Source organism: Octopus bimaculoides, chromosome 2 (assembly GCF_001194135.2).
Source record: "Octopus bimaculoides isolate UCB-OBI-ISO-001 chromosome 2, ASM119413v2, whole genome shotgun sequence".
NCBI lineage: Eukaryota > Metazoa > Mollusca > Cephalopoda > Octopoda > Octopodidae > Octopus > Octopus bimaculoides.
Window position 1 is genome coordinate 114,850,870 of NC_068982.1, and position 13,306 is coordinate 114,864,175.

A 13,306-nucleotide genomic window follows, 5' to 3' on the forward strand; every position below is an offset into this window, starting at 1 on the left:
ATAATATATGTATGTATAAATATTTATAATATCTATATATGTATGTATAATATATATATGTATATAAGGATATGTATAAATAAATATACATAGATATACATATATGTGTATATAATATATATATATACCAGTCCTCAGTCAAATCGTCCAACCCATGCTAGCATGGAAAGCGAACGTTAAACGATGATGATGATAGATATATATGTATAAGTATATATAATATCTATGATATATAATATATAAATGTATATATATGATATATATATATAATATATAATATATAAATGTCTATATGAATATATAAATATGCGTATATATCTATATGTGTATATATGTATATCTTTATATGTGTGTATATGTACATATATGTATATATGCATGTATATATATATGTTTATGTGTTTATGTAGGTATAGACGTGTGTGTTCATATATGTGTTTGTATGTATATGTGTGTGTGTGTGTGTATATGTATATTATTTCTTTGTTGATGTATGTATATATCTGCGTATATGTGTATATATGTATGTATATTTGTGTATATGTTTATATATGTGTGTGTGTGTATATATATAATGTGTCTATATGTGTATGTGTTTATGTATATATGTGTATATGTATATATATATGTCTATGTATATATATATGTGTGTGTGTATGTATGTATATATGTGTATATCCATATATATGTATAGATATGTATATCTCTGTGTGTATATTTGTGTGTATATATATATATATATGTGTGTGTATCTATGTATTTATATACGTGTATATGTATGTATGCATATATGTATTCATGTGTGTATACATATATTACATATATATATGTATATATGTGTGTATATATATATATAGATAGATATATAATACCTATGTATATAAGGGAAATATGTAGAGAATCCTTTATTGTTTTTGAGAGAAATTCAAGATACTGAAAATGACATTGAAGATTGCCAACATAATATCATTAGAAATGGTTGCTAGTATAAAACAACCTTTATGCTCTCTACTTACTCCGCTGTGTCTACAATATGAGAAATACTTATATATAAACAGCAGTCTGTATACATTGTTACATTTCTATATCACTCAGTATTTCACATAAAATTTCTTAGTTTTATTTTTTTTTTTTTTGACATCTTCATTATCACAATAAAACTTTGTTTCAAACTTATGATAATTTAATATCAGTGTTTTTATTTGTAATTTATTTAAAAAAAAATTTTTTTTACTTTGTCAGTGTACTGAAAACATTGCATTTATATATCTGTTACTAGTAATTATTACTACTATTACTTTATTTACATTTGATGGATATTTGTCCTCATCTTGTTTGTTGTTAACACGACATTTTGACTGATATACTCTCCAGCCTCCATCAGGTGTGTTGGAGGAAATTTCGAACCTGGGTTCTCATTCCTAAGGTATTTTTTGATGATATTATTAGTTAGGTCACTGCCTGGAATTGAACTCGAAATCTTGGGGTTATTAGCCGATGCCCTTAACCACTACACCATATGCCTGTGTGCAATTATGGAGTGAATTTTAGGGCTTATAAATCTAATATTCTCCTATCTTTCCTTAATACCAGTTCCGAATGCTGTTCATATCTGCACTCGGTCTGCGTAGGAGGTTGTTGTGTCCTAGCATATATGTGCTGCTTCTTATAGTTTTTGTTTTTTCCAGTGGTATTCTTTGTCTATTATTTTAACTTCATCCCACAGTGGGAGGTTGTCTCCATTTTTCCATACATGATCATCTATACCCGATTTATCAATATCTCCTCATGTCACAGCTTTGCGATGTTCGTCTACCCTTATTCTGAGGGGGCAGCATGTTTCACCTTTGTATAACCTACCACAGCTGCATGGGATGGAGTACACGCAGTCTTGGGTCATATTCTCTTCTGTTGGTGGTTTTACTTGAAGGAGATATTTGCGAAGTGTTGTATTACTCTTGAATACTGTCCTGATGTCATATGGGTCACATATCTTTTGTATCTTTTCGGAGAGGCTTTTCACATAGAGTAGACAGACTGTGAACAGTTTATTGGCTTCATCCTCTCTTTTCTTCATAATTGGAGTGGATAGTATGTTTTGCGGGTAGTTGTTACCTAGCTTGATCATTTCTTCGTGGTAGGTATCACAATCACTACTTATATTCTTTGCTCGATGTTTTAGGCAGCGAGCAATCCCTCTCTTTACACTGTATGGATGGTGGGAATTGAAGTTGAGGTATCATCCAGTGAAGGTCAGCTTGTGGTATACAGATGTCCTGAATCCATACTTGGTGCATGTTATTAATTCGTCCAGGAATGCTAGCTGATTGTCTTTTTCCTTTTCCATTGTGAACTGTATGGATGGCTTTATTGAGTTCACATGATCTAACAGCATTTGGACATCTTCCTGATGGGGCCAGAGCATGAAGGTGTCATCAACATATCGCAGCCATAGTGTTGGTTTTAGTGATGTTGATCCTAAAGCCAAATTCTCAAAGTATTCCATGTATATATTGGCTATTATCAGTGATAATGGCGAACCCATAGCTAAACCTTCTTGTCGATATATATCAGTGACCATACTGAAGTAAGTAGTTTCTACACAGAAGGTCAACATTTCCATCAGGTTTCTTATTGGTATACTAGTGCATTCTTTTAGATGGGTGTCTGTCACTAGTTTTTCCTGAATCACCGATAGTGCTTCACCAGTTGGGACTTTGGTGAACAGACTTATCACATCTAAACTCCAAGATTGGGGCACCAGTTATGCTGCTTCGAAACCTCAATGTACCAAAGCTTTGCAACGGCACACAACTTATAATAAAGATGATGATGCTAACAGTCTTGGAGACAACAATTTTGACTGGTAAAGCAAGCAGTGAGCCTGTATTCATTCCTAGAATTCCACTTATTCCTTTGGATATGTCTTTCCAGTACAAGCGCCTGCAATTCCCGTTGAAAGTGAGCTTTGCAATGAGCTTTAACAAAGTCCAGGAGCAGTCCTTGAACATGGTCGGTCTGAACCTTGCAGAACCAGTTTTCTCCCATGGTCAACTTGAACTCCTATGTTCTATATACTCTGGGAATGCCTTAAAGCCCTTTTCGAGGCTACTTTTGACTTCACAATTTGGGTATTTATGACTTATTGGGAATTCCTAAAAACAAGATCCTGTGTAAGACAGTTCTGTATTCTCTGTAAAAGCACAAAAACCGTTTTAAGAGCTACATACTTTGTGTTGTTGTTATTGGATTAGCGAAACAATTATGAGAACAGAACTAAGGGATAAGCCCTGCTTTTCCGGGAATTACCAGATATGTCAACTAGTTACTAATAGTAATAACTGTTTATCATTTTGACATAATTCCATATATTTTGGTGAGAGGAATAGTTAATTGACCTGTTAGCATTTAAACTGGCCAAAATATTCTACCTGTTTTATGTTCAAATTGGACAAATCTGGTCTCTCACATCTACCTTACAATGTCATTCTAAAAGTAAACAACCACATCATTGAAATCTCAAAGCTATGAGATTAATTAAAAATGATTTGAATGTATAAGCATTATATTTAACAAATTATTCTGAATGCAAAAGGGTTAAATCAACTATGAGATGATAAGAACAAAGTTTGATTTGGGTGAAATTTGAACTTTGATTGTAAGAGGACATACTAAGTGCTGGAAGTAATTTTTGTCTGATTGTCTACTGATTCTGCCATTCACTTACTACTTTTTAATAAGTTTTTGACACAAGATTCGTGACCACATGTTGGGAGATGTGATGGTGATAATGTTGGTGTAATCAATTAAATAGACCACAGTATTTTGCTGTTAATTATTTTATCAAACCTGGAAGGATGAAAGAGAAAGCCTGCAATGGTAAGGGATATAACTTAAGACCACGCAAATATTTTGTCTAGCTCTGCTGTTTTTGTCAATTACTATTCTCTACTTGTATGAGCCAGCAAAAGAAACTTCTTCATGATCTTTTAACCTACAATAAAAAAAAAAGCAGTCATATTTCCTGTAACCCACATCATCTCCCCTTATAAAAAGAAGGACACAGTAAATAAAGTACTCTTATATACTGTTCTGGAGCAAAACAATAACTAATAACGATTTTTTATTTTGGCACAACGTTAACAGGTTTTGGTGGTGGTGGTGATGGGGGTCTAGTCAATTGCATTGACTCCAGTACTTGATTGGTACTTATTTTATTGACCCTGAAATGGTGAAAGGCAAATTTGACTTTGGCAGAATTTGAACTCAGAACATAAAGATGGACAAAATGTTACTAAGCATTTTGCCCAGTGTGTTAACAGTTCTGCCAGCTCACCACCTTCATAATAACTAATAATTTCTTATACAAGCACAAGGCCAAAAATTTGAGGGGAGGTAACCATTGGTTAACTCAGTTCCTGCACATAACTGGTACTTTATTTTATGAAACTCAGATGGACAAAAGGCAGAAGTTGACTATGGCAAGATTTGAGCAAATATCAGAAGACATTTTTATCAGATGCTCTACCGATTCTGCTATCCAAACTATTAAGAAGCATAGAGTTATTTAAGTCAACTGATCAAATCAACCCTATGATTAACTTTCTATTTATGACCATCTTGGGTTTTTTTTAGGTATTGTATATCTTGGACTACACTACCTATTGTTACATTTTTATGGGAGTAGGGTATAATTTGAGGAAAATTTAGCTGTTTCTGCTAGCAAGCCAAGCAACCACAGAGTGTTCCTTCATTAGTTTTTATTTATTTTGTCATAAGGGCAGAGTTGTACTTATGACATTTTACAGGTCTTCTGAGATGGGGTAGGAGAAAGGTATCCTCAAACCAAAGGCCTGGCTTGAAATCTTTCTACAGAGTGGACCCTGTTAAAGGTGCTGAAATAAACATTAGCAAAACACCTCTGATAATTCACTGCCATTAGTGAAAAGAGTAGTAATAATATTGCATGAGTTTAAAAAAACACTGGAGGTTCACCTGATTATTTATCCTTCCATTGGCAGCAGAGTAATAATCATCATCATCATTAATTTCTTGATGAGAGAGAGCTTTTGTGTAGTCACTTCACATGCTTGCATTAGAGTGTAAATCTCTTTCAAATTATACATCCTTCTATTTTTGAAAAAGGAAGGATACATTGGATCATGTGATCTTTCATAAACTATCTCTGAAAACAAGCTAGGATAGTCATGGCTGAAATGTCTTTGACTATATGTTTGTTCTGTCAGTGCTGACCTGGGTCTAACAATATGGTTATATGAAATACAGAAATTATTATTATTATTATTTCCGAAAGACTTTCCGGTTGGGAACTATCATGGATAATTTCCAGATGTCCTTGGCCTGGCAGTGCTATTGGGGGCAGGGGCGCTACTGGTTCGAAATAAACTCTACAGGCATGGATGTCTGTAAGACGAGCTTGTCCAAGGTGCGCACAGAGTGATGAAACCATTCTGCACACCTTTGTTCAGTGTCTGGGCATTTCTGACTTGTAGGATTATATCGAACAGCTGCTGTTATGTGTGGGATGGATCCATCTGTTGGCCAAGTCTGTAGTGATGATCGCACCACTACCCTCCTTCAATTGGTCAGGCAAGGCATTTTCCCTTTGCCTGGTAGCTGTGGTGAAAGAGGTTGTTTGGTGGACAAGGCTGAAAGGCATGAAGACAGATAGATTCCTCTTTGGTAGAGCTCTCATTGACTTCAAGTTTCACTTGAAAAGGAAATTGAGAGTGGAGAGGGAAGTGATGTCCTTGAGTGAGTTTATTGAAAGGTGGGTGAAAGTTGTGAAAATGGTAAGAATGGATGGTACCTCTCTAAGTGTAGACCTGTGAGTTGGAGAGAAGGAACTGGAGAGGGCACTTGCTCATGGGGTTTCAGGGAAATCTCGGACAGTGGGGTTCCTTGATTATCCCTAAAGGCTTCCTGTATCAGGAGGGCCATCTCTATCATCTTCTATGCCACTTTTTTTTTGTTATCCTTTGTATGCTGTGCACATGTCCCTTTTTCAGTGTATACCATGTATACTTTCTTTCTTTCATTTTTTTTTTATCATTTCATTATATGTAAACCCCTACCTTTTATGTCTGTCTTTGTATTGTCCCCCTCATCCTTCACCCCTGTGGCAAATATATGATATCATTATTATTATTATTATTATTAAGGTGGTGAGCTGGCAGAATCACTAGCACAGTTGACAAAATGCTTTGTGGAATTTTGTCCATCTACATTCTGAGTTAAAATTTCGCTGAGGTCAATTTTGGCTTTCATCCTTTTGGGGTCAATAAAATAAGTACTAGTCAAGCACTGGATTCAATGTAGTTGACTAGCCGACTTCCTCCAAATTTCTGACCTTATGTTTACAGTAGAAAGGATTATTATTATTATTATTATTATTATTATTATTATCATTATTAAAGGCTGGCAGAATTGTTAGCATGCCAGGCAAAATGATTATTGGCTTTTCATCCATCTTTATATTCCAAGTTCAAAATCTGCTGAAGCTGTCTTGGCTCTATTTGAAGATTAACTGCCACCATCATCACTCTCCACCAAATGTAAGGACTTGTACTTATGTGAAAATCACTGTTTCAGGAAATGATTCTAATAAATCTACTGTTGGCTTGCTTTAATCCAGGCAGATAATGTCCACTGATACCAATGTATTAAAGGTACTACTAGGGAAATAAAGTTTTGTGCTAAGAAGATTATTTCCTAGATGTAGAAGGAACATAAATTAGTATCATACTCTGAGTATATATAACTCACCAAGACTGCCTAGACTTTGCTATACAATTTTTTAAATATAAGTTCTGGTCATATGAGAAAGTCAATTCAATATTTCTTTCTTGCAAGTTTCCTACCGTATGACAATAGAAGAAATACAAGATTATAATTTTTCTCACTATTGACCTCAATTTCATAGGCGAGCTATTTAAAAATATTTACTAATACTACATTCTGATTGACTTCATTTTTGACCCTTATGAGCTGCCGTATTTCTGGATGTGTACAAAGTACTGAACTGGATTAGAAGTAAAAATATTTATTTCTAAACTTAGAGAATATAACATCTCCTATTACTCCGAGTTTAGAAGTATTCTACAGGTTTGGCATTCAGGAGAGAGTAGTGCAGTGTCTAGGAGGAGAAATAGTAGATAGAATAAGTGAGCCTAACTTAAAAGGGTAGCGGCCATAGTTGTAGCTATGGAAGAGACAGGGAGAAAAGACAGTGCATTGATGAGTGAAGCTTTGTCAATCAGTCAGTTGAATTACATTCTTTTGGATGGAGTCTTGGATGATAGTATGTATTATCTGCTCCATCCTACATATCTAAGCAGCTCTTAAACGCTGGTCTTATATGAACTTTGTAATGATTCACCTGATTAGGATTGAAGTATTTCATTTTGTTAATGAGAAACCAAGTCCTTACAATGCAACCGTACCATATTATGCACTTTTATGAAAGTAGAATAATCAAATGGTGAGGAATTTCACTCTGCTATAATGAGGTTTTTGATTTGATCCATTTGTATATCTTCATCTTTTACCAAGTCTGCTGATTGAGCCAAGCTTTATGAGTGAAACTGAGGAGACAAAAGCTGTCTGGATGCCTGTGTGATGGATTGTACTTGTAATTTAAAATGTCTAGCCTTATCACATTGACTCTAAGAATTGTACTTGGGGTTTAGGTGCCTCTACCCTTAACGTACATGATAATTAAAAAATTGCATACTCATTGCTGAAACTGCCAAAGGTCCATTTTACTTTACACTTTACATAAGACATTTGTAGCAATTTTGAGAGTTTTTTTGAATTAGCTAATTTATTAACTTTTTAGTATGCTGCTTCATGTTTGAACATGTTACATTGCCTCTCCCCTCCCCACTCATTAAAATGATATTTGAAAACTGAAATTATATATGTATGTTTGTGTGTGTGTGTGTTATATATAAGTGTTTGTAATTAATTTTTTATAAAACCAAAACATTGCAAGTTATAAGAAATAATACAAATCAATGATTTGTACATTTATCTTGTATTTCAATATTTCCTGGTTAGGATTCCTTCTTCAGGAAATCTTTGGAGAAATGATGTTGTGGGATGACTTCTCTGTTCTGTAGTGTGCATGTGTATGAAGGGTTGTTTTGTGTTGCGACAGTAGCCAATCAGCTGTGTGCAGTTTAGTTCTGTTATTAACATATGGGTTGGTTTTGCTAATTAAGATAGCTTCTTTTATTCTCAAGTTCCCACTGTTTCGTTCTGTAGCTTCATTGGAAACCTGGATTGTTTTAGTGTGTTTGATGACAGAAGCATTAACATAGAGGTTTTCTTTAACCCATATGTCTAATGGCACTTCCAATGTAGAAGTTATTACATTTGTTACATGTGATTTTATACACCATGCAGGACTGCAGACATATATTTTCATTATTGATTGGAATGAGAAATGTACATATGTCATTGTTTTGTCTTGGCCTATTTTTAGTTAAGACCCTCCCGAGGAAGGGTTCAAAGTGTACTAGTCATATATTCACTCCCTCAACAGATTGCAACATTTACTTTTTCGCTAAAATGTAGCAGTTTTAAAAGACACGCCATCTTCGGATGTGTGGGTTTTGTGAAAGAGTATGGAAAGCCATTCTCCCTTAGGATTTTCTGGAAATGTGTGGTGTTGGTCACTCTGTCTCCTGCTTTGTTGCATTTACTGCTTATCCTAACATGTAGATCATTTTAGCTCTGATGAGCAAGGATAAATTACAATGCACAAATGGGCCCTTAGGTCACTTTGTAATCCCTGTTGATTAAAAATTACACACACACACACTTATATTTTTGGTTCTATTTATACTGTTTGTACCACCAAACACACACACACACACACACATACTTATGTTTTGGCTCTATTTATACAATTTGTACCACCAAATACACACACATATTCGCACGCTCACACACACAGACACTTACATATAAGGGTTGTATCAAAAGTAATGAAAAAGTAGATTAAAAAAAAAAAATTAACTGACACAGGCATTCAAATTGCACATGCTGGTATAGTAACTCTTTCTCCATGAGAGGTACTACTCAAGTCTCCTTCACAAGCATCTTTGATCACAACTTTCAAATCCTTTTCGAAAAATTCAGATGTACACTGTTGTACCCACTTCTTCCCTGCCACCTTCACTTTATGTGTGTCATCAGATCGTCATCGTTGAAGATGGTCCTTCATTGAATAGAACACGTGGAAATTGGAGGACATCAAATAGAAGACCACTGACCTGCCCAATTCGCAGATTGCCTGATTTGTTGTCAAAGATGTGTGTGATCACGCAGTCTTGTAGTAAATGTAAGCCTATAAGCATTATAAACTTTTCAACAACTACAAACGTCAAGGTTAGTTACTCCTGCTTAGAAACATCAGTTCTAACATCATACGCTACAATAAACATAAACACACAACACAGCCTCTTATACAAATTTGAACCTGCATCTTTCGAAATTCTACCAACTATCCAGTGGGAAGCTCCTGCCTCTCAAGGGCTGTGGTCTCTGGAGTCACCCTCACACAATCTGATGACATTACAAGACAATACGTGGGCACAGCATTCATTACCTTCAAGGGAAAATATACATATCATCTGCACTCTTTTGGATGCAAGGATAGGATAAAGTCAACCTCCCTGTCCTATTTTATCCGAAAACTCCATGACCACCGGAACAACTTCCCCAACATCGAATGGAGTATCATTTACAGGATCACTCCATACTCATGTCGAGTTCGTTGTTGTCAGCTCTACCTCCTTGAGAGATTATACATAATCCACCACCCTGCAGTATTCATCAACAAGAAAAAGGGACTATCTTGTTGACATGAAAGATAAAGAACTTCAAACCACAGGCCCCTGACAATCCAGATGTACCACCTTAGGCTTGCCTGCTCCATACTGAAGAGCACAGCACTTAACTTCTGGTGTCTGTATAGACTACAGCCATACTAACAGTCCAACTTAGCACCACCATATCTGGTTACTCCCAAGGAGATGCTGTTACCACCATAGTGTTAGTAGTCCTCCACTAACCTACAACAACATCCTATCCTGCCATGTGTAGCAGCAAATACAACGATTAGATGTTTGCTTAATAAACAATATTGCAGCTTCCAGGCTTAGTGACGACAGCTACCTATCAACACCCTGTTCAACCATATTGATATGAGAACAAAGATAAGAACTGATGTTGCTTCGGAACCAATAACACCACTTGATCTGAGTTGATTATTAGAAGTCTAACATAAAGAAACTATCTCGAATTTGTCTCATTTTCTGTTACTTTATCTCTAACTGCCTGACGAGCTAGGTTTGTTCTATAAGTCCACAAAACTTTAAGGTGCATAGAGTCAAGTCAAACTGTTATTAAATAATACAGAGAGGGAAATACCCCAGGAGAGCACTCTACTAAATGCAACTATAGCTAGGCCTAGCATTTGTAATATAGTGAGTTGAAAATCTTCGATTAACTGGGATGGAAACTCTACTCTCGCACAGGAGTAGTTAATCTCAAGAAATAAGCAAGGGAGATAACTCCAATAAAATTAATTGAAATCTTTGGAAAATATAGAAAATGCAGAATAAGTGTAGATTTAGCCTTTAAGCTTTCAACTGGTTGAAAGGAGTTATCTCCCTCGTCTGTTGTTTTTAGATTTTAAACCTTAAAGATTTTGCTTGCTACTTCTTTGGATAATATCAGTTAATCGAAGTTTTTCATCTCACTATATTATATATGTGAGACTAACTCGTATGTGTATTTAGTATGCATACCACTCTGTTGAAGTATTTTGTTTCGGTCATATCGTTGACATTCATAATCAGCACCATTACACTCCATCATACAGAAGCACACACATACGACCACGTATGCATGCACACACACACACACACACACACACACACACACACACACACACACACACACACACACACACACACATCGTTGTATGCTACCTCATCATAAAACCTTGTTATAACGAAGTCTAGTATCACAATTTAACAGCCAAAGTCCCCATGAGGAGTTGTTCCATTTCTTTATAAAAGCGTAGAAAAGTAAGTAATCAGTTAGTCACATATGGCTTTCTTTTGCTTTCGGGAGTGCTTGATCGTGCTGCGTCGTATCACTTGTTAGAGCCTACTTCTGATAATAAATGACAAAAATTAATTCTGCAATCCTGTTAGCTTATCATGTCACATAAGCATAAAACAATATTATTAGATAACAAAAGAATTAAATAGAGAATAAGATGTGGGATCATTAGGACTTCCACTGTCAACTTGAAAAGCCATACGTAATAGATTAATCTGACAACAAAGTTATGATGCAAATTACGAGCAAAACGCTTGTAACTAGCACGGATACGTAGTATAATCATGAAAAATATAGAAAAAATGTTAATTGTTCGGGTAGATGATATGTCATAGCACCGATCGCCACTCTCCAAAGCCATAATACAGCAAAAGGCAATGAAACAAAAAGAAGCTGAAGATGTCACATTTATTGCTTTTTGTAGACCAGTCTAATTTCCGTAGCGTTTGGAAAACAAGAGAATCAGTTTAGCGCTGACAGCCAGAACGCGCGAATGAATACAAACTTCCCCATGTGTATTGCTCTTACGAAAAGGCCTTCGATAATGTCGAGATGAATTGCAGTGTTGAAGTCTCTAGAAATGCAAAGTATCGAGGCGCAATACATCAAACTGCAAAATACATATCGCTCTGCTATCACCACCAGTTCTAACTGTGAAGGATGTCACGTAAGGAGTTCCCATCTCTCCAAAACATTTACCGCATGTCTAGAAATGGTCATCAAAGACATTGACTGGACAGGTGGTATGAACATCAATGGCAAGCAACATCTCTGATTTGCAGATGACATTGTACTCATTGATGAAACTACAGATCGGCTGCAGACCATATTAACAGAGCTGAGCACTTAGAGCTTAGTAGTAGGTTTAGTATGAACCGCATGGAAACAAAATATATGCGGTTGGAAGATGCAAGGTCGAATAGAGGTGGGAAGCGATTAAATCGAGGAGTATATCTACTTAGGGCACAAAGTGAATATGAGTTGAGATATGGATGCTGAAATCTCAAAGAGAAAAAGAGTAGGATGGAAGACATTTAACTTAACAAATGATGTACTTCAAATAAAACTAAACTGGTATACGTGCCAGACTTTTCAATAACATCGTCTTACCTGCGCTGTTATATGCAAGTGGGCTACTACGAAGAGGATAGAACATCGATTGGCTATGAGGCAAAGGATCATGGGAAGATCCATGCTATGAATATCATTACGAGAGAATATTCAAACCGACGAAAGAACATCGATTGGCTACGACATAAAGGTTCATGGGAAGATCCATGTTCGGAATATCATTAAGGGAGCATATTCAGAGTTGAGTGAACGATTTGATTGCAGAGTACCGAAATCACAAGTTCTGCTGGGCCAGACATGTTGCAAGGTTCATAGACAACAGCTGGATCCGTGCAGTTGCCAAGTGGTATCCAAGAGATCAGAAAAGACCACTTGGAATGTCCTCCACGACGACGGGAAGACGATTTAGTCAGACAAAGATGGAAAAGAATGGTGCAATGGAGACAATTGGAAGCTCATTGTAACCAGTGATGTATAACAGTGTCTGATGGTCTGGTCGATGTTGTGGCATATATATATATATATGTGTGTGCGTTAAAATGGTACAATATAACGGTTATTCTGTTCAATTGTCCAAACATACCAGATACTGTCCGCTCTTTACATCATACGCTGTGCTTGTGAATGTACTTAAATCTTAGCCGTTTGAATTATATTACACGCATACACACACATTCGGGCGCGCATGCGCATGTGTGGTGGCAGGTCTCTGCTTAAATTCGAAACCAGGTTTCATTAATCACAGCAAGGAAAGTCGTTGCTTAAGAATTAGCTAACCTTGATATAAGCTCCTTCATAAAATCAGAAAATACAGTGCAGAAAGGGACGCAGCCAACCGTTTGTCGGTCTTTAATCGACTATCAGCTGACTGTTTTCACAGCTAGATTCATCAGAATTGAATTTCTGGAACATTAGCTATCTTAACGAGATTACTAGCATGAAACTAAAAATTAGGGCGATGACATTCGTATATTTCACTCACATTAATCTCTCCTATTTTCTCTGTTATTCCGATTATATATATATATATAATCGGAATATATATATATATATATATATATATATATATATATATATA